Below are 20,075 nucleotides of genomic sequence, written 5' to 3' on the forward strand. Positions count from 1 at the left end.
AAAATCTGGAGAGACTGATCACAGAGGGAAGAGAGAAAGGCTTTGAGAACCAGCCAAATCACCCTCAGTTCAGCAGTTTAGTATGCAAAACGTGCTCATTTGGAGACCAGAAGTCTCTAAACTCCAGCTCCTCCAGATGAGCAACCCACTGCATCGGATAGGTAATCATCTATCCACCACCATGCCAGATTCACTGCAGTGACCCTGGAGATTACAATGGTGTCAGAAAGATCTACCCCGTGCTGCGAAAGTACCACTAGAGAGCCCTCACGTGCCATTATGCCTACGTGATAAGGAGGAGGATGGAAGCCAGCAGACCTAACAGGCGAAGAACCATCAGGACTGAAAACTCTATCTCCCGACCCAAAACAATGGAATCATATCCCAAATGTCTAGGATCATTTGAGGAGGGAAAGCTCTATAGATGTTGTGACAAGTACAGCTCCTGTGAACAGGAAGTACCAGGAGGGTTCTAGGTGTCATTCTTGGCATATTGATTGAATAGTTCAAGTCCAACAGTAACACTGTTGCCTGCAGGGAATGCAACACCATCTCTGGTGAAATGAATTTCAGCAGGCAGTCTTCCAGGTATGAGAACATAGAGATCCCTGACCTTCTGAGATGAGCCACAAATGCTGCTATCAACTTGTAAAGACCCGAGGAGCTGATGGGAGTCCAAACAGGAGGATCGCAAACTGTATATAGAATGGACCCTAACACAAAGCGCAGGTCTATCCTGTGCAATCAAATGATCAGTATTTGGAAATACGTGTCCTGGTAACTGTGGAACACCTACCCGTCTTCTGCTCCAAGCACCAGAAAAATCTAAGCCAGGGACAGCAAGTTGAACTTTTCCGAGTGGAGGTACAAATTTAAAAGGTCTGTAACAGGATGCAGACCTCCATCCTTCTTGGGAAAAAGGAAGTACAGAGAGTAGCACCCCGCCAAGTTTTCTGCTCTGAACTGTGAGAAAATGGGGCTTATTATATGGAGTGGTAGTCCAACCTCATCGTCTAATACACTTGCCAACCCCTTTAGGTTTGCTGGGTTTCTTCAGTCAAACCCATAGCTCAAACCTAGGTAGATGTGGCACTGAGGAGCAAGGCACAGTGGAACACAGAGGAACAAGTGTTAAGCATTTAAACCGCAATAAAACAATTCAAAAAGAAATCTACAACACAAAAAATTCCAACAACAATTTATACAAATAGGTTATATCTTTATAAGAATTTAGACACAAGAACGAAAAAGATTCACCAGAGGGTTCTGGAGATATATATTTTTCAAGCAATAATAAATTGGTGCAATTTCACTCAAGAGTGAGCACGCCTTAGCAAAGTCAACAAATTGGACACTTAGAAACTTTTTCAAAGAAAACTTAGGCAAGTGTCAATGCGGTCAGTCAGATGTACTTGGGGTGACCAACTCTGCCATGAGGCTTGTAGGGGGAACCATCAAGGTCCTCAAGAACAGTTACCTTCACAGGAGTAGCAGTCCTTCAACAATTCCAGGCACTTTATCCATGTTGCAATGGATTCCTATGGAGTGATCATGATTGTTAGAACCGGGGGTCTCTAGGTGGCAGAGGTAAGAACCTTAGACCAAGTAGGGACCCTTGCTTCTAGTCAGGGTGAAGGAATAGCCCTCTGAGATAACCCCTGCTCACCCTCTAGGTAGCATGGCGCGAGCAGTCTAGGCTAAACAGAGGCAATCCACCACAAACTGAGACCACACAGGTAAGTATATTTTATAAAAATATATAACTTTATCTAGTTTCAGCAAGTAATTAAAGCAGTTGCATGATAAACACTTCTTTAGAACGCTGTTGCATTTAATCTTAAGGGTTGTATTTAATTTCAGGAAGTTCTCAGGTACGAAAAAGGATCAGTCTCAGATCTCTTAAAATCAGTCTTAAAGAAATAAGCACTACTGATTTATTCCAGGAAAAATGTGCTCTTAAAAACGAGCCAGGAAAACAATGCCACGTGTAGTCTTACTTTCAGGCTTTAAGCGCTGCAAGTGCGCTTCCCCGCGAGGCCCAGGGGCCCCTTCCTTCCCCCGGCTCCACCTCACTCCTTCGTGTGCCCCAGGCGCCCTGCGCCCAACAGAACGCCTTGGTTTCTGGTCCCGGCCGGTCCCTCCTGCTCCCCCGCCTGCTCTCGACAATCCAACGAGCGGCGGGGAGCGGACCAGGCGCTCAGATGCTGGGACGGCAGGCCGGGGCAGAGGACACTCGGGAGGATCCCTCGGCGAGGGCAGGTCACTTCTTCCCGGGTCCGGCGGTGTTCGCGCAGCACTCCCAGGGGTCCCGAGGACGGGGACCAATCCGGTCGCGGCGTCTGGGGCGAGCCTCTGGTGCACCCGGGAGTCAGCCAATGGCAGAGCGGCTCCCGGGACAGCCAAGCAATGACGCTCCGCTCCTTCGGCCAATCACGGCCCAACACCCCTGATGACGCTGCGCTGCACGGGCCTATCCCGTCGCGGCGTTAGTGAGGGGGCTCGGCTCCCTCCACCAATGGGAGCGCGGCGGCTTTGTTCTTCTGCCCCGCAGCTCCGATCAGGACGGCACTTCGGGAAGGGGTTTTTGTGCCGATGAGCACAACGATCCCTTCTCACACTCAGCAGTTGAGCCCCACACGCTCCAGGTCCAAAACAACACGATCTTGCAGTAAGTCTTGGCAACGCTTTAGGAACCTTTAACCCTGGGTTCCCAACAGGAGGCCAGCTCTTCTCAGGCCCTTGGAGATTCAAGTTGCAGACACAGCAAAGTCTTGGCAGTTTCAAGCAGGCAGGGTCACAGCACACAGCAAAGACCCTTTCTCCTCCTCAGCTTCCCGTTAGACAGCAGAACAGGTCAGCCCTTAGAGCACACAGAAAGGCAATCTTCCTTTAGTTCTCCAGCAGTCCTTCTTCCAGCAGAGGTTCCTTCTTGATTGTAGAATTTTAGAATCTAAACTTCTGTAGTCAGGGGTCCTTTCCTTATACCCCTCAAAGTCTTTGAAGTCCTTTGAAGTCTTTGTGCAAGCGGCCCTGACTCCAGTCTAAACCAGTTCTGGGGGTTGCTGAAGCACTGAGGTGTTTCTGGTTTTCTTCTTCCTGTCAGCTCCAGGGTCAGAGGTGTCAGTTGGCCGGCAGGAGGGAGCTAGCATGGGGGGGCAGGCAGGCACAGCCCAGCACTATCAGGCTTTTCTTCCTCCCACCTCCCTGGCAGCAGATGTGCCCTTTCATCCCCGGGCTGGCTCCGACCCTCTCCTCCAGGGGCTCTGCAGCCCCCCTGTCACACCCAGACCAGACAGGCATTCCACAAACCCAGGCACACAGAAAGGTTTAGACAAGAGAACAGCCACTTTCTAAAAGTGCTATTCTCCAACACAGGATTTAAAAACACCCTTCACTAAAAGATGTGTCATTAAATTCTGAGTTCAGGGATATCTTTCACTTATGTCCCATCTTGTTCCTATGGGAAGATAGGCTGGCATCACATGGGGCCAGCCACCTCCATGTTACTCTATGGAGCAAGAGAGCCTTACAGCAGTGAGCACATAAAATGGCTGCTGCCCACTACCAGAGCATGTGACCTGCACTAGTACATGCTCTACCTTATCCATACACTGCACCCTGCCCAGGGGGGTACCTTGAGCCTTCCATAGGGGTGACTGAGGTGCACAGACAGGGAAGGGTTAAGCCCAGCCAGTGGAGAAACTGGCCAGGGGGACAGGCCAGTCCACTGACTGCACACAGGCCCTGCGCTGGCAGGCCTGAGTCCTTTTTAGGGCTACTCATGTGGGTGGCGCAATCTGCGCTGCAGGCCCACTAGTAGCATCTGTCATCACCAGCCCTGGCACACACAGTGCACTTTACTATGGCAATTTACAGAGGGAGCACTTACACTCTGACACTGATCAGCAGTGGCAGAGTGTCCAAAGCATCTAAATCAGCAAAAACGAAATCCAGCACAGCATCAAAACACATGAGTCAGAGGCAAAAAGATGGGGGAAGAACCACGCCAAAGGTGTCAGGTCTAACAATGATAAAAGTGATGAAGGATGCTAAAGATGCTCTAATGATGCTGTGGATGCGACACAGTCGAAGGGTTCTTCCTGCAGGGATTCCTCAGTCCACAAAGATAATGAGGACATCCTGGATGCAGGGCAGGGTCAACGTCCTACAAAGCCCTCTCTGGTATGGCCGAAGTTCAGACGCCCCTTGTTATGGTCACAGGTCAATACTTTCTGGATCGATAACATACCTTCCAAGGATCCCAGTAACCCTCCGATAGAAATCTGGGCTCAGAGAACGTGGGTGCAACTCTGTGCGTCGGTTCTTGGTCCTCAGTGCTGCACGGCAGCGGTGGTAGTGACTTGAAGACTTTGGTCGACCAACTTGCCCCAGCAGACTTCTTTAACTGTTGTGTCCCCGTGCAGTTAACAGGAGGTCAGTCAGCTGACCCTTGAAGTGCTCTTGGCTTGACTGGACTCAGAAGGCTTGACCAGGACACGGCAGGCAGAGCCCCCCTCTTCACTTGTGTAGGAGGATGGATATCTGACTGTGGTTACCCCCAACTTTTTGCCTAGTGTTTTGCTGGTTTTTGACTTAGTTGGCCTGGGATCCTGCTAATCAGGGCCCCAGGCTATCAGCTCTCACTGTAAAATGGACTCCATGTACTTTAGGTACATCTCCAATTGGATATTGGATCACCTTGTGAGCCTCTGTATAGTGTACCATAGGTACGCAGGGCATACCAGGGGCTGCAGCATGCATTATGCCACCCCTGGCTGGCCATCCAAACTGAAACAACTGGCTGATCAATCAGCTGGGGCAAGGTCATGTAATCACCCCTTGCTTAGGTATAGTATTCGTATACCTACCATTATATATAGACACATATATACCTATAAGTCACTCTTATGGCAGGTCTTAACAGTCCTGAAGGCAGAGTGCTTGGTTTTATGTGAGATGAGGCTCTAGCATGAGCTGAGTCTGTCTGCAGCTTTCGGAACCATGTTCTTATAGCTGTTCTATGGTATAGCCATACCATATACTCTTAAGTGCATTATAATCCTCGCGGTTAAATGCTAACTCTGGTTTGGCTTTATCAAAACATGTCGTGTAAGGTGTCATACGGTTTGGAATACTACCCCCTCGCCAGTTCTGGCGACGGGGGTAGCGTTCCACCCTTCTAGAGGGAGAAGACATGTTGTTCCTGTTAATCCCGGTTAAAGTTAACCAGAGCCTCAGCATCACAAAATGGATGCTGCTGCCACAGACACAAGTCTGACCTCCTGCTGCTGGGAGTCCTTCCAGCGAGGGAAGGCTTGGACAAAAGATTTCCTGCCTTGGGAGGTGCTAGCACCACCCCAGACAGGCCTTAGTGTATTGGGGCAGGGAGGGCTGAATGAAATGAGACACTGCCTGGGGCACACAAGGTGTCCCATGCATAGCCCGGTTTGAACCAGTTGCTGGGGCACTCCAGCCCCAGCTCTGGCGTGAAACTGGACAAAGGGAAAGGGGTGTAACCACCCCCTCCCTGGTCCCACCCATAGGAGGGACCTAGCAGGTAATCCAGCCCCTCAGATTAGTATATAGGTAGGAGCTGAGTCAAGAGACTTTAGATTTATCCTGAACTGAAACTTGAAACGAAACTCTGGACCTTTGACATTCTACTGCAACTAGAAGACTGAAGAATCTCCCTTGTGGTCAAGGAGTGACCACCCTGTGCAAACAGATTCAGAAAAGGGGGTGGTGGTGATGCTCACTGCTCCATCAGGATTCAAGCAAGCCGGGCCGACGACGCCTGAAATGGCAGAAACCGGTCCCCGGAAGCTTGTCTCCTTTCTGGTGAAGAATTGGCTTGGTAGTTTGGTCTGCCCTGTTCCCATGATGCACTGGGCCAGGGACAGACTAATTTGCATATAGCCAAGTTCTGAGCTGGGATGGGGCAGTGAGCTAAATAACGGTGATGGATCAAGCCCTGATCTTTGGACTGGGTAAGGGTGGTCTGCTTAATTCAGACACTCTGTTCATCACCACCCCCTTTTCTGAATCATTTTGTCCACCATAAGCGTGGAAGGGTATACTCAGACATGAGTCCCTAGCTCACTGCTCCATCAGGATTCAAGCAAGCCGGGCCGACGACGCCTGAAATGGCAGAAACCGGTACCCGGAAGCTTGTCTCCTTTCTGGTGAAGAATTGGCTTGGTAGTTTGGTCTGCCCTGTTCCCATGATGCACTGGGCCAGGGACAGACTAATTTGCATATAGCCAGGTTCTGAGCTGGGATGGGGCAGTGAGCTAAATAACGGTGATGGATCAAGCCCTGATCTTTGGACTGGGTAAGAGTGGTCTGCTTAATTCAGACACTCTGTTCATCACCACCCCCTTTTCTGAATCATTTTGTCCACCATAAGCGTGGAAGGGTATACTCAAACATGAGTCCCTTGCTCACTGCTCCATCAGGATTCAAGCAAGCCGGGCCGACGACGCCTGAAATGGCAGAAACCGGTCCCCGGAAGCTTGTCTCCTTTCTGGTGAAGAATTGGCTTGGTAGTTTGGTCTGCCCTGTTCCCATGATGCACTGGGCCAGGGACAGACTAATTTGCATATAGCCAGGTTTTGAGCTGGGATGGGGCAGTGAGCTAAATAACGGTGATGGATCAAGCCCTGATCTTTGGACTGGGTAAGAGTGGTCTGCTTAATTCGGACACTCTGTTCATCACCACCCCCTTTTCTGAATCACCCTGTGCAAACAGGCACCATCCAGCGATCTGTGGTTTACTTTGTCGACGCTCCTGCCGGAGCTCGAGCACAGAGTCCGACAAAAGCCAGACTTCCAGATTTCTTTGACCCCGATCCACAGCAAAGCTGAGACCCGTGGAGGCGACGAGAGACGTGGGACCGGCCATCTTGAATAACCTGCTCTTTGCTACTTGTGCAGCTTCTGAGGCACCCTCGAAGTTGTGCATTGGGGATTGAGAAGCCCCAGCAGCGAGCACCTTCTGCACCGACGCACAGCCCTCCACACTCCACGAGTGCCCCGTGGGGCCTGCTAGTGTTTTTGTGCTCGACGCTTCTGTCCGGTTACTTGCCCGTTGGCTAGTGGCCTCTGTGACGACGAACCTTTGAACCTGAACCGCCTGCCTGGTTGCTCCAGGTGGGCCCCTGCTTCCCTGCAAAGGAGAAGCCCCCTAGACCTTGCTGGTCTAACTCGAAGCAAATATTCGATTCCTGCGTGGGTTGCATTTGCCAAGGCTTGTTGACTCCAATCTGGAAGCCGACGCTGCCAACAGCGAGATCCTTCGTGGGTCTGTCCGTAACCAGTCATCGTCGACGCCTCCTGGTCCACGTGGCTGCAGAGTCAAGCTTCACGACATCACCTGATTGCTTCGCGACATCGCCTGGTTCCTTCCTGGTCACTGGCTAGTGACCCAGACTCTGTCCCCTCTGCTTTCAGGTACTCTTCATCCTCGATCCGCCCTTGGATCCAACCGGACACTTCTCTCCTGGTCGCCTGCAGCATCTTTTTACAGGTCGGTTCGATTCACTAGGATTATCAATCCTAGAGGTATGGCTTGCAATAAAGTCAAACTTATTTACCAAACTGAAATGGAAACATTTTGAAGGCAAAGTGGACACTTGAACTAAAAACTCAATGATGATCTGTGTGTAAGTATATCAAACAACCAAATTTTATAAAAAGATCACTGAATTTATTTGTACCTCCCAACTGGGTTACAATCTAAAATACAATCGATAGTAGCAATAAACAAATTAAAACAACCACAATCGGTGGTAATGCAATGAATATTTTAAACAGTCAAAGTTAAAAACAGTCTTGCATCAGAACTGCGGCCTCCCTGCACCTCCGTGTCAGCGTCTTCATGGGAATACGAAGATTTCTCCTAATTGATGAGAAGAGAATCTGAGGAATCATCAACATTTTACCACGTGCCTATGAAGCGCAGAATATATTAAAAGACCCATACTATAACAAACCCAGGTTAAAAGAAATTTACAACTATCGGTGGCCCCTCCGTGTACACATAAATATCTAGCTCTGTAACTAGAGACTAGTGGAAATCTGAAATTCCAGTGAAATTTTAACTCACCAAGGAAACAATTGAAACGTTTTCCATACAAAGTCCTGTCATATCTACAGATATGAAGTCAAATGTTTTTATGTCCTGAAGAAGGTGTCCAGTATCACAAAGCACCGAAACGCCGCGTCGACTGTTTTTAACTTTGACTGTTTAAAATATTCATTGCATCACCACCGATTGTGGTTGTTTTAATTTGTTTATTGCTACTATCGATTGTATTTTAGATTGTAACCCAGTTGGGAGGTACAAATAAATTCAGTGATCTTTTTTATACAATTTGGTTGTTTGATATACTTACACACAGATCATCATTGAGTTTTTAGTTCAAGTGTCCACTTTGCCTTCAAAATGTTTCCATTTCAGTTTGGTAAATAAGTTTGACTTTATTGCAAGCCATACCTCTAGGATTGATAATCCTAGTGAATCGAATCTACTAGTTAGTAAACAGGGACCCAACACTTTTTTTCATATGTAACTACCCCCTTCCCTGTGACGTAGATCAGGGGTACCTCCTCTTGTTATTACTCTTTTTACAGGTCTCCATAGGAATCAGCGACGAAACCCGACACAACTTGACACCTACTCACCCGGCTCCTGTGTGTGAGGTAACGCGGGCACTCCGGTGCTCCTGTAGGTATTGACTATCCTAGTGTCCTAGTTTTCAGTGGCTTTCTCCTAGTACATCCGGAATTGCGCTAAAAGAACTAGTTTCGAACTCTTACGTTCCTATTGTTTCCCTATGGTAACTTGCGTGTGTGAATAGACACTGCACACGCATCCCGTGGGCCTCCTGCTCCCTAACTCTTGTTAGCTCAGCGTAGCCCCAGTGATTCCCTAGGCCCTAGGCCTATCCTGTGTTCGTGACGTGGTTCTTATACCACTATTTTAGTATATGGTTTTACGTGCCCCTAGGGCTCTACTGTATATTGTGCAACTTATTGAATGATAATTAAGTAACTTGTTATGTGCTTTGTCCTCGGACCTCATAAGGAGTTCAGAGGGGTTGTGTTAGAAATAAATACATATATATTTTATATATAACCTGTGTGGTGTCCTTTCATTTGGTATTCAAGGGGTTACATATGGTAAAACAGCTTGCTTCACATGCTCTCTGAAGTTTTAGCCTAAGACTGCTTTGTCCATGCTACCACTAGGATAGCTGGTCTATAAGGTTGACTTTACAACTATCACCATAAGGGTTGTTTGGACTGGTGCAAGGTGCTCACTAGAATAGTGAACATCATATACCAGGCCAACTTATCACAACTAGCACCAGGTGCAGCCCTCATTGGTGCAGCCTCTCTTTGCTGGTCCCTCGGTTAAGCAGGGCATTCATTATTCCGAGTCGTCGGTCGAGATCTGAGGTCTAGGTGCCAGGGGTGCCCCCTTTATGCTCGGAAAGTACAGTCAGGGCAGGATGGAGTTGGTAGCCAAAGGGCTACCAGGTTCCCTCAGACCTGGTGACCACTTCATGTGGAGTGTGGTATCTGGCATCCCAGGATGCAACATTTTGCCCACTCCCAATATGGCAAGACCTCTTTCCTGGTGTACAGACCGCCCTTGACGACCCCTGAAAAAAACAGTTTGACACTGGTTTCCTCTCTGTGCTTCCTGTGCCAGCCTGTATACCCCAACAATGAGACGGCCCTCCCCCATGGCGTACAACATCTGCTCTTCAAAGGCAGCTTCACCTTTGAAGCCTGCCTTTTGGGGCCAACGCCGAAGTGGGTTCCTGCAGGAAGGAGGTTACACCTCCCAGGCCTGCAATCCTTCAGTGTTTCCTTCCTGAGAATCATTAACCAGACCCCCATGATATTGAGGCATGGATTTGCAAATTTAGCAGCACAAAAAGGGAAACTTAGCAGCATTATTGCAGCATTTTATTTTACTCGTAATCATTCCTTGTCAGCCTTAAATCAATGTAAACTGATTTAGCAGGGTATTCCACTGTGAAACTGGCATGTTTAAAGTGTCTGCAGCTCTACGGAAGCACAGCTCCAATCTGCACCTCGTGAGAGGGGGCCCTATTTCTCCCTGGGGTGTTCTAGCACCCATGCATGCACCCCTGTCAGGCACCCCCCCCCCCACTCTCTTACCTTGAGAATGCAGTAAAATACCACTAGGCCTACCCACCCTCACTATTCCGCCTCAGTCATCCATTTTGGAATTTGCCAAGGACTGCTCTGTCTGGAGCAGGGTAACATGTCCCATGACCTCTTTAGGCCTTCCAAACGCAGAATATAACCATCAAGATAAGCCTTCAAAAGGTTCCTGTCCCTTGCCCAACCTTCACCGATGTCATGCAAGAGTGAGGATGAGTCTGCAGACCTGGGAGTAGAATGGGTACACTTAGAGGCCAATTCTACACCAATAACTGTAAAACTTAATCAGTGCAATAAAAGTGTTTGCAATACGCAAAACAGAGAAAAAATATAATGTTTGCGTAAGTCGATCAGTAAGTACAAAAATAATTTTGTATGGGTTTGTCGGTGAAAATGTTGCACTAGCATTGGCCAGTCAAGGCAAAAATCGCTCTGTGCTGTGCAGTTTAATAGAATCACAACGGTCATGAATGAAACAGGTCCTGGCACTTGGCCTGCTCTCAGAAATGCACATATTCTAAAATCTAGGGATTGAGAACAGTACTTCCTTGTTGGACTGGGCAACTCAAGCCTCGGCTCTGTTTGACTTTATGTGAAGGATGCCAAGAAGTGTCTTAATGGCCAATTATGTCCGTCAGCTGCCTTGCCATGCCATGTTCAGTACTAAAGAAGCACGCAGGGGATGGCACTCACCCTCTACTTGTCCTCATGACTTTCTGGACCTTGCATCTATGTTCCCTGCTGACCCAGAGTCAATTGATGTGAGCGGTGGTACATTGTGGCTTTTTTTATTATCGTTTAGGAGCGATTGTGGCCCCCTTCTCCATAAAGAAAACACATTTCCGTCATGTGTACCCTGTCCATGTTTTATTTTTTGGAACATACCATTCAACACGTAACATGGGGCTCTTCCAGAAACACCTGTGTAGGAAAGCAATTTGGCTCAGCTTGAAAGGAACCAAATCTAAGCTTCTACTGACAGTAAGCATAGAGAGTGTGTGTGAGTGTGTGAGTGTGTGTGAGTGTGTGAGTGTGTGAGTATGAGTGTGAGTGTGAGTGTGTGTGTGTGTGTGTGTGAGTGTGTGTGTGTGTGTGTGTGTGTGTGTCATTTCTGATCTGGCCTCATTGCGAAAGAATCGTGGAGCGAACAGCAGCTCTAATGATTGTATACAGCTATGTCTATGTCTATGTACTGGTTCTTGTTGAGTGCATATATCACCGGAGGCGAATAGCGTTTTGCCGCGACTTAGAAACATGACAAACAAACGGAGTTAGGTCCTGGAATGGGACTGAGGGGGGGGCTGGACCATTTTAAATCAGTACACAACAAAAGTATGCCCGACCACCTCGTATCTTAATAGTATGATTCTTATACACAAGACCAGATAGCAATTAATCAAACCTAGTCAGGTACATTTATTTATACCCATCAATCAGTAAATTACTTTTTTAGAAAGTGCAGGTTTTTACTAGGCAAAAAAAGATATGTACATTTACAACATTACATTACATTACCAAACTGACAAATTTTAAACAAAAAACATTTAGCAAAAATACATCCATATAGACATAGAAGCAAATAACATACACATTGAATATTCACATTTCGAATAAACAGAAAACAAAGCAGAATTGAATCACAAGAGTAAAAAAGATGTAGATCTATATTTCACAACATCAATGAATGGAAGCGTGACTCTTGTTATAGTGCCGACGCGTTTCGGGTTCGAGCGGAAAATTGTCAAACCCTCATCAGGGCTTTGTTACTTCTCTGTGTAGGATGCAAAAAAACAATAAAGTTTTATTGACAACCTGTTTGGCCTCATCATTTCTGGTGTCTAAGACTTATCGTGTTTATTAGAACAATAGGGACTACCTTTATCAAAACAGACGGGCAGCCTTTTCGTTCGTATCTACTGGCTTTCCCAAATGCAGTTATCTGAAAGTGAATCAGACAAAAACTCAATAAACATTGTCTTCGACCTGCTTGGTGTTCGCGGTCAATGCTAAAGCTTAGTTTTACGTACCTCCACGTGCACCGGCCGGCGCCTCTTGGAGGGAGGAGATCGTGGAATTCAAGGAATCAATCCTATTCAAAAAGGAATTTTTCCTAGGGTTAATTCATTACAATTCAAAAATGTGCCACTATTGGATTTCCAACAGAAATGTTGTCATACCTTGATAATGTGTCGTACTACACATTAGACTCTTGGAATTGAATCCAGGACTGTGAGCAACCTGTCGAAAACGGAGTACTAATTAGAAACCGACCTCGTACTCGTTCTGCCTAGCATCATTGTTCTCATGGCAGTATAAGTCGTGTAACCGGCGTACCTGTGGCTCTATTAGGTGCGCTGTCTCCCTCTCTCTATGTACTTCAAAAGATCATCAGCCCGGCTGGGTCCGATAAAGCGGTTTGTGAATTATTACGTACTACGAGGTAAAAGAGGGGGTCAAGAATTAATAAAGCATGTCGTGCACGTTTTTCAAAAACGGGTCGCGGTGTGTTAAATGACCAGGTCCCGCATTCTCCTACCTTGGTGTAGACATCCCTCGGCTCCAGGATTGAAATAGCTCTCCTCGCACCGAGCGGCGGCCATCTTTGCCTGATTTATCAAAAGCCTCGCTCTGGATTTCACTCTAAGGATTGTGGGACATGTAGTTTGTTGCCGCTAATGATGTGGACAAGTCTTGTGCTAGACATGAATTTTAAGATGTACTGTTATCAGTTAACAATGTAGTTCAAATTACGTCAGAGGCGGATTATGGTTGCTCTATTTACATTAATTGGCACATGGAATTCCCACGGTATTGTGGGCAATTCCTTATACTTTCTAGAATAGATGATTATTAAATGTAGCCACGCCAGTAGGTCCTGCGTTTACAGTCTAGACAATTCAGTCATGTAAATCTTTTTACATGGGCAGATCATTACATATACTACATTCTTGGTCCTGCAATTCGAGAAGCCAGAATGTTTCCATTTGATTCCTTGATGGTCAAATTCATTGGACAGCAAATAGTGAGGGCAAATTTACCTCAGTCAAAACCTAAGCATGACCTCCTTGCAATATGGAATATGAAGCCGATTGACGGACACCACAGATGCGGCAATTGTGTCGCTTGTCTAAATACTATCGAGGGAAATTAATTTGACCATCAAGGAATCAAATGGAAACATTCTGGCTTCTCGAATTGCAGGACCAAGAATGTAGTATATGTAATGATCTGCCCATGTAAAAAGATTTACATTGGGAAAACGAGCCAACAAGTGAATCTGCGCATCAGCCAACACAGGTCACGGATCAAAAATAAAGTACTCACTGCTCCTATGGTTGAGCACTATGTAGAAATGTCTCATTCGGAAAATGACTTTGAGTGGTCAGTCCTTTTTACAATGGGGACTGTACAGCGCCCTGCAGATGTCGACAAGGTGTTGTTGAAAAAAGAGGCTTATCTCATCCTCAAATTTAACAGTACCCTGACAGGCCTGAATAGCATGACTGAATTGTCTAGACTGTAAACGCAGGACCTACTGGCGTGGCTACATTTAATAATCATCTATTGTAGAAAGTATAAGGAATTGGCCACAATACCGTGGGAATTCCATGTGCCAATTAATGTAAATAGAGCAACCATAATCCGCCTCTGACGTAATTTGAACTACATTGTTAACTGATAACAGTACATCTTAAAATTCATGTCTAGCACAAGACTTGTCCACATCATTAGCGGCAACAAACTACATGTCCCACAATCCTTAGAGTGAAATCCAGAGCGAGGCTTTTGATAAATCAGGCAAAGATGGCCGCCGCTCGGTGCGAGGAGAGCTATTTCGATCCTGGAGCCGAGGGATGTCTACACCAAGGTAGGAGAATGCGGGACCTGGTCATTTAACACACCGCGACCCGTTTTTGAAAAACTTGCACGACATGCTTTATTAATTCTTGCCCCCCTCTTTTACCTCGTAGTACGAAATAATTCACAAACCGCTTTATCGGACCCAGCCGGGCTGATGATCTTTTGAAGTACATAGAGAGAGGGAGACAGCGCACCTAATAGAGCCACAGGTACGCCGGTTACACGACTTATACTGCCATGAGAACAATGATGCTAGGCAGAACGAGTACGAGGTCGGTTTCTAATTAGTACTCCGTTTTCGACAGGTTGCTCACAGTCCTGGATTCAATTCCAAGAGTCTAATGTGTAGTACGACACATTATCAAGGTATGACAACATTTCTGTTGGAAATCCAATAGTGGCACATTTTTGAATTGTAATGAATTAACCCTAGGAAAAATTCCTTTTTGAATAGGATTGATTCCTTGAATTCCACGATCTCCTCCCTCCAAGAGGCGCCGGCCGGTGCACGTGGAGGTACGTAAAACTAAGCTTTAGCATTGACCGCGAACACCAAGCAGGTCGAAGACAATGTTTATTGAGTTTTTGTCTGATTCACTTTCAGATAACTGCATTTGGGAAAGCCAGTAGATACGAACGAAAAGGCTGCCCGTCTGTTTTGATAAAGGTAGTCCCTATTGTTCTAATAAACACGATAAGTCTTAGACACCAGAAATGATGAGGCCAAACAGGTTGTCAATAAAACTTTATTGTTTTTTTGCATCCTACACAGAGAAGTAACAAAGCCCTGATGAGGGTTCGACAATTTTCCGCTCGAACCCGAAACGCGTCGGCACTATAACAAGAGTCACGCTTCCATTCATTGATGTTGTGAAATATAGATCTACATCTTTTTTACTCTTGTGATTCAATTCTGCTTTGTTTTCTGTTTATTCGAAATGTGAATATTCAATGTGTATGTTATTTGCTTCTATGTCTATATGGATGTATTTTTGCTAAATGTTTTTTGTTTAAAATTTGTCAGTTTGGTAATGTAATGTAATGTTGTAAATGTACATATCTTTTTTTGCCTAGTAAAAACCTGCACTTTCTAAAAAAGTAATTTACTGATTGATGGGTATAAATAAATGTACCTGACTAGGTTTGATTAATTGCTATCTGGTCTTGTGTATAAGAATCATACTATTAAGATACGAGGTGGTCGGGCATACTTTTGTTGTGTAGCGACTTAGAAACAGACAAGAAGGATGACTGGAAAGAGAAGGTAGATTAAAATAGCCAAGTCTTGAGGGACTACGGAACTTCTTGTGGTCAATCTCAGTGCTAATGTGGAGTGGCAGGAAGTTCCAAAGAGTAGGAGCTAGTTTCGAAATTATCTGCTGACGTTCTTTACTGTACGAACCTTCGGGATTGTTAATAGATGTTTTTTAGCAGAACGAAGAGTTCTTGCTGGCTGATACATTTTCAGTTCATTAGCCAAGTAATGAGGACCCTGTCCGTTGAGAGTTTTATGGACAAAACAGCAGATTTTAAAATTAACCCGCTTCTTGACTGGCAGTCAATGGAGAGCCTTCAAACTGGGTGCAGAGGGGGAACGAGGGGGAAGGTTTAAAAACAGTGTGGCAGCTGTATTCTGCAGAACCTGGAGCTTAGTTAGGAGTTCTTTGTTTATAGACGCGAATAGGGCGTTTCCATAATCCAGACGGCTGATGATTAAGTCCTGGATCAATGGCATACGGGAAAGTAGTGGGACCCATTTAAAGATTTTGCGGAGGGCGTAGCAGGTACGCACTACATGATTGACATGGTTACACATGAAAAGTTGATTGTCAATCATTACGTCAAGGTTGCGGGCTGTTACCTTCGGAAGGGGCAAGTACCCACGGTAGAAGGCCATCAATCGTTTGTCCATAGCACCTGGGCTTTACCAAAAATAACAATTTCCGTTTTATTTGCATTTAGCTGGAGGTTGTTAGTTAACATCCAGTTGTTTATATCCAGCATGCATTGCCTGAATCTATGTTTAGTATGAGCAACGTCAGGTCCGAGAGTAATTAACAACTGCGTATCATCGGCGTACAACAGTGTTTTGAAGCCGTGTGCCTTGATAACTTTGAACAGAGGGGATACATATAAGTTAAAGAGCTTAGGGCTCAAAATGGATCCTTGGGGACACCCCTGTTGACGGATTGGCTCTTGGAGGTAAAAGCACCGATTTTAACTCTGAAGTTCGATCACTCAATTAACACCTGACCCAAGCCAATGCAGGGCCACCGACACCCGCCTCCCGCAGGCGCTCCAAAAGGATGGAGTGGGGGATGGTGTTGAAGGGGGTCGACAGATCCAAAAGGACCAAGATGGCGATTTTCGGTTGGCCAGAGAGAGTCTCATGAATGAATGAATGAATACGAGCTTGTATAGCGCATGGCTACCCGGAGGCATCCCAGCACTTTAAGACCAGACAGGTATTCACCACTCAACGGAAAAGAAAGGTCTTCAACCATTTCCTGAATGCAAGATGGTTAAGTTCAAGCCGAATACAGTCAGGGAGCTGATTCCAAAATTTCGCTGCATGAAATGAAAAACGTCGGCCACCCATGCATGTCCGTTTGATCCTAGGGACTATCAGCAATTTTTTGTGATTTGATCTGAGAGATCGCGTGATCTGGTAGTAATGAAACATATGGCGCAGGAGGGCCGGGCCATTATCAGTGGTTGACTTATGGACCATACACATGGCCTTAAACCAGACCCTTTCCTGCACAGGCAGCCAGTGTAGAAGACGCAGTGCCGCCATAGCAGAGCTGCGTCTAGGGACATCCATGAGAAGTCGGGCCGAGCAGTTCTGAACCGTCTATAAGATTTTGATGGTTCCCTGAGGTGCACCCAGATAAACTGCATTCGCATAGTCCAAACGTGATAAAATAAGTGTCTAGACTAGGAAGCATCTGTCCTCGAGAGGAAGAAGGGCCAGGACCTTTCTTAGGAGTCTGAGCAGACCATAACACGTAGCCGCGACCGTACGAGCTTGCACTCGAAAATCCAGACTAGGATCTAGCCATACACCCAAACTCTTGATTTGTTTTTTTGGAGGGGGAGGGGGGCCGAGGCACTCAGGCCACCAAGGGTCTAGATTATTAGGGGCCTTGCACCCTAACATCATAATTTCGGTTTTTGAACCATTAAGTTCGAGGAAAGAGGAGTCCATCCATGCAAGAACCTTACTAAGACAGGGGGACAAATTATTTTCCCCTGTCTCGGCTGAATCAGCCCGAGAGAGGGAAACCACCAGCTGCGTATCATCGGCGTAGGTGACCAACTGAACTCCCCAGGGAAGAACCACATCGGCCAAAGGCCTCATGTAGATATTAAACATGGTAGGGCTTAGGGAGGATCCCTGGGGAATGCCATACTGCAGGGGGAGCTGTTTCGAGGTTGCCTCATCTTCGAACACGGCGAAGGTTCTGTCAGTAAGGAAGGACTGCAACCACTTAAGGACAGTCCCTGTAACTCCTACCTCCGTCAAACGCTGGATCATAAGCAAATGATTAACCGTGTCGAAGGCTGCGCTGAGGTCCAAAAGGACCACCGCAGCGGAGCCTCCCACATCGACAATTGTCCTAGCTTCCTCGACCACGGCAACCAAGGCAGTCTCTGTGCCCTGCCTGCTTCTGAAACCGGTCTGGGTGGGATGCAGGGCATCGTTATTCTCCACAAACAATGATAGTGCGGAATTAACATGCTTCTCCGCAATTTTACCCAACCCAGGCAACAGCGAGATAGGGTGATAGTTTGCCTAATCCTCAGGGTCTAGGGTGTTTTTTTTTTTTAGAAGTGCCTTGACTCTAGCCTGCTTCCACAATGGCGGAACCAACCCAGCAACCAGAGAGGAGTTAATAACATCCCTAATGACTGGGGCAACAGTCGCAGTGGCCAACTTAAGAACAGATGGAGGCGCAACATCTGCAGGGGAGCCTGATTTAAGATTCCCAAGGAGTCTTTCTACAGTGACTAAGTCAAGCAAAGGGAAAAACTCCAGCCCCGCAGGCAATGTGGGGGCTGTAAAGGGAGGAATGAGTTCCAAGGGATGAAACGCTGAGTAGTTATTTGCCACCTTTGTCGCAAAAAAATTAGCCAACTCATCACAGCGTTTCTGGGGGTCCAGCGATTCATTAGGGGGCTAGGAGGGGTGACCAATGATTTAAACATTTTGAAAATTTCCCTAGGAGAGTTAGCTGCAGAGGCAATCTTATCTTGATAATAAGACGATTGTGCGATTTTTATTTTATTTTTATAGGTCCGCACTGTCAATCTGTATTTGCTTTTATTGTCCTCAGAAAATTTTTTACTCCATTTTCTTTCAGACTGCTTACAGGTTTATTTGAGCAGTTTTAATTCAATGCTATGCTATGTTATCCACCACTTCTAGTAGGGCGGTTTCGGTACTATGGAAGGCTCGAAATCCTGACCGAGAAGGATCTAACACTATTATTTTAAAGGTGTTTGATTAATTGCCCGTTTATCAGTGACGCCAGGATTTTACCAAACAGGGGAAGAAGGGAGATTGGTCGATAATTGTTTGGCAGTTCAGGAACTGAGGTGGGCTTCTTTAGGATGGGTCTAACTATAGCCTCCTTCCACCTAGCAGGTACAGAGGAATGTAGTAACAACACGTTAAAACGTCTAGTTAAGCTGGGAATTACAGCTAGACTGATTTTTGATAGAACCTGAGAGGAAAGTGGGTCAGTGGGAGAACCTGATTTCACCCTCTTATGTGCCAGGGTGACTTCTTACAGCATGAATTCAATGAATTCATTAAGGGTAGAAGCCATCAAATAGCAATTGTCATCTAGTCTTTGAATTGGCGCTTGAGTGGTAGTGTGGGGAAACTGGCTATAGATGCTGTCAATTTTATCTACAAAGAAGGTAGATAATCAACCCACTCCTGTGAAGTTAGTTGTGGGGACTGAATAGAAGAAGGATTTGTAAATTCTTTCAGAATTTTAAACAATTCTTTATGGGATTTGGAGGCTTTATTGATTCTTTCCCCCTGGTAAAAACAATGTGCAGAGGCAATGTGATCTAGATAACACCTATGTAAAAATGTATAATCATTTCAATCAGTGAGGGTTTTTGAGTGTATCCGTTTACGTTCTGCCTTCCTGGCCACTAATTTGTCTATTTTTAAATCAGGAGTGAACCAGGGTGAGGATTTGTGAAAGAGTTTAACTTTTTTCTTTGGGGCAATTTTGTCAAGGGCCTGACAGATAGCAACTTCTAGCAGATTGGCTGCATCATTAGGGTGGTTAGGATTAGACAGCGGGGGAGTGATAAAATAGGAGGAAAAAGATTGCAGATTTATTTTATTCCAGGGCTTACGCCATATTGGTTCTGTTACAGTGTCTTTTTGGAATGTAGATATGATCGGTATATCAAATTTCAACAGGTAGTGGTCAGACTAGAGAACAGGCAGAGGTGGGTCAACCTTTATATTGGGAGAATTTGTAAATAAGAGATCTAGGGTGTGGCCAGCTGTGTGGGTGGGACCATTCACTGGTTGTTTAAGCCCTAAGTTGCTTAAGCTGGAAATGAGATTGAGTGAGGGTCATTGGAGAGATCAATATGATAATTAAAATCTCCAAGTAGCAGAAAATTCTCAGCAGTCAGAACACGTGGGGTGATCATCTCCGTGAGACGACTACAGAAGTGGGCTTTACTGCCTGGGGGGCGGTAGAGTATTGCTCCCATCCAGGATCTCTTAGATAGGCTGTTAATTTTAAAGATACAATTTCTGCCCAGTCTGCACTAAGAGTATCAATTATAGTAAGTTTGATGTTAGCTCTAAATGCAATGGCTGGACCTCCACCCCTCTAATCATTCCTGTCCACTCTACTCAGCTGGTAGTCATGGTGGAAGGCTAAGGAAATGTCAACGGCGGAGGACTCATGGAGCCAGGTTTCCGTGATGAAGAAGAGATCTGGTTTCTCAAAATCAAGTAGAGTCCAGATTTCTATGGC

General features: G+C 46.1%; 1 protein-coding gene and 2 long non-coding RNA genes across 7 annotated transcripts in view; 1 reads left to right on the plus strand and 2 right to left on the minus strand.

Moving 5' to 3' along the window:
• Positions 1–20,075, minus strand: part of ACAD10 (acyl-CoA dehydrogenase family member 10) — a 524,903-nt gene that overhangs the window by 247,647 nt on the left and 257,181 nt on the right. The window lies entirely within an intron of this gene.
• Positions 11,943–12,625, minus strand: LOC144791443 (uncharacterized). Of its 2 annotated transcripts, XR_013602392.1 has the most exons (5): positions 12,532–12,625; positions 12,375–12,435; positions 12,225–12,286; positions 12,074–12,136; positions 11,943–11,968 (listed from the first exon to the last, which is right to left on the minus strand). It is a non-coding gene; the product is annotated as an uncharacterized LOC144791443 (long non-coding RNA). The 2 variants fall into 2 exon arrangements; XR_013602391.1 differs by having other exon boundaries at positions 12,375–12,606.
• Positions 13,957–15,138, plus strand: LOC144791444 (uncharacterized). The gene is made up of 6 exons (XR_013602393.1): positions 13,957–14,065; positions 14,169–14,267; positions 14,364–14,424; positions 14,513–14,574; positions 14,663–14,725; positions 14,831–15,138. It is a non-coding gene; the product is annotated as an uncharacterized LOC144791444 (long non-coding RNA).

Source organism: Lissotriton helveticus, chromosome 11 (genome assembly GCF_964261635.1).
Source record: "Lissotriton helveticus chromosome 11, aLisHel1.1, whole genome shotgun sequence".
Classification (NCBI taxonomy): domain Eukaryota; kingdom Metazoa; phylum Chordata; class Amphibia; order Caudata; family Salamandridae; genus Lissotriton; species Lissotriton helveticus.